Below are 2,741 nucleotides of genomic sequence, written 5' to 3'. Positions count from 1 at the left end.
GCCCGAGAAAGAGGAAAAGACAGAGAGAGACATTTCCTTGTTTGTATGGCTTCCACAATAGCCTATATGATGCAACACTGATGCAATAATAATACATGCGATTGATGGAGTAAATTTGTAACTGTGTTCTCTCTTTTTCACAGTCCTAGTGGGGTGTCTGCTGCCTGTTGTAGACATTCACAACATTAACTGTAAGGTGATCCAACATTCTAACTATACAATGACCTATGACCTCCATGAACTACCTGAATCTCCGCCTTTGGCCAATTGTGAGACCCAGTGGTTGGGTGAAAACGCGAGTGACAGCAGAAGCTACCTACAATATGACAATTCATTAAGGAGTTACATCTGTTGGTACAACTTTTAAAGTAATTGTAACCCTGGTTCTAAAGAGCTACAGCCTATTGCTCCAGCCCAGCACAGACATCGCCCATCTGGTTCAACTAATCATGGTCTTGATGAGTAATGCAGTGTGTTAGTGCTGAGCTTGAACAAAAGTAGTTCTTTAGGATCAGGAGTTGGGAAACAATGAACTACAGTACTTTATGTTAAACCTCTGACTTATGTTGTCTCTTTTACTTTATTTAGATGACTGTTCTTGCCAATGACAAAGAGATGGACAAAAGCCGTACTTTGGCTCGGACCAGTCACTTCATCACTATCTTAGGCTGCCTGGACAGACTGACCTACTCAGTGGACTGCACACAGGCTGTGGTATGTTACTGTTACTGATGTGGTTATTCTAGTGTGTCTGTTGGATCTGATGAAGCACGGACATGGTTTAAGATACACCAATAAGATCATGTATGTGTCTATGTCGTAGTTTGTCTACATCCCAGTTTTTAACATGTTACCTACTTTATCAGGAAGGACAGGGGTGGGAGGGATGTGTCATGTGAGTGTTGGTATAAATCCTGACATGTTCAATCAGGACATCTACTAGAATGTTCTCTTTCTGTCCTCTATTCAACCAGTTTTTTCTCTCTTACAGACACCATTTTGGGAGGTGCAGTGCCTCAGTGAGTAAACACACACACTAAGAACAAAGCTGCTAGAGGCTGTTGTATGAATGAGTGACAGGATGTGACAGGGGAAGTTTGTCACAGTTGACAGACAGTTTTATTTTTCCGTTATTTTACCAGGTAAGTTGACTGAGAACACGTTCTCATTTGCAGCAACGACCTGGGGAATAGTTACAGGGGATGAATGAGCCAATTGTAAACTGGGGATTATTAGGTGACCGTGATGGTTGAGGGCCAAATTGGGAATTTAGCCAGGACACCGGTGTTAACACCCCTACTCTTACGATAAGTGCCATGGGATCTTTAATGACCTCAGAGAGTCAGGACACCCGTTTAACGTCCCATCCGAAAGACGGCACCCTACACAGAGCAGTGTCCCCAATCACTGCCCTGGGACATTGGGATCTTTGTTTAGACCAGAGGAAAGAGTGCCTCCTACTGGCCCTCCAACACCACTTCCAGCAGCATCTGGTCTCCCATCCAGGGCCTGACCAGGACCAACCCTGCTTAGCTTCAGAAGCAAGCCAGCAGTGGTATGCAGGGTGGTATGCTGCTGGCTACAGTATTAGCAGCAGTACTTGTATTGTGGTGTGACGGACAAATGACTGAGTCATCTCTTTTGTTTTGTGTTCTTCAGCTAACTGCAGTCATGGACCTTACAAACCTGCCACCAATCTCCACAGTAATGACCATGTCCCCATCAATCAAGGTTAGAGTAATACAGTTTCACCTTTTCATTCTGACACTGCTTGTTTTACTGTAGCCAATCTGATTGCTTGTTTTGAACTCAGTTCAAAGAAAAGACCCAGCTCTTTCACTCTATTGGACTGTCCTGGGGAAACAGGAAGATATAACAGTTCACGTTACTCATCAACAACTTGGTGTGTTGTCACTTTACCACTCTCCCTTCTCTCCCTGTGTTTACACCCTGTTTTACTTTAATATGGCTCAACAGTTTATTATCTCACATTAGCTTATCATCAGGTGTGTTGATCTACTCTATAGGATCATATTTAACCTCAGAGACTCAGCTTGGCTCAGAAGGAGTGTTACAGCTGAGATACTGTAACAGCAGATTAAAAATCAAATCAAATGTTATTTGTCACATGCAACAGGTGAAATGATTACTTACAAGCACTTAACCAACAATGCAGTTTTAAGAAAAATAAGTGTTAAGTAAAAAATAGTTCAGTTAATTTTTATTTTTTTTATAATTAAAGAGCAGCAGTAAAATAACAATAGCGAGGCTATATACAGGGGGTATCGGTACAATGTGGAGACTATATACAGGGGGTATCGGTACAATGTGGAGACTATATACAGGGGGTATCGGTACAATGTGGAGACTATATACAGGGGGTATCGGTACAATGTGGAGACTATATACAGGGGGTATCGGTACAATGTGGAGACTATATACAGGGGGTATCGGTACAGAGTCAATGTGGAGACTATATACAGGGGGTATCGGTACAGAGTCAATGTGGAGACTATATACAGGGGGTATCGGTACAGAGTCAATGTGGAGGCTATATACAGGGGGTATCGGTACAGAGTCAATGTGGAGACTATATACAGGTGGTACCGGTACAGAGTCAATGTGGAGGCTATATACAGGGGGTACCGGTACAGAGTCAATGTGGAGACTATATACAGGGGGTATCGGTACAGAGTCAATGTGGAGGCTATATACAGGGGGTATCGGTACAGAGTCAATGT

The 2,741-nt window shown here is 43.0% G+C and overlaps 1 long non-coding RNA gene across 1 annotated transcript; it reads left to right on the top strand.

Moving 5' to 3' along the window:
• The first annotated feature begins 461 nt into the window (after nucleotides 1-461).
• On the top strand, nucleotides 462-2,098 carry LOC120030844. Its single transcript, XR_005473697.1, has 3 exons — nucleotides 462-714; nucleotides 992-1,019; nucleotides 1,660-2,098. It is a non-coding gene; the product is annotated as an uncharacterized LOC120030844 (long non-coding RNA).
• The last annotated feature ends 643 nt before the right edge of the window (nucleotides 2,099-2,741 follow it).

This window comes from Salvelinus namaycush, chromosome 37 (assembly GCF_016432855.1).
Source record: "Salvelinus namaycush isolate Seneca chromosome 37, SaNama_1.0, whole genome shotgun sequence".
In the NCBI taxonomy this organism is placed as follows: domain Eukaryota; kingdom Metazoa; phylum Chordata; class Actinopteri; order Salmoniformes; family Salmonidae; genus Salvelinus; species Salvelinus namaycush.
This window is presented reverse-complemented; position numbering and strand designations above follow the sequence as displayed.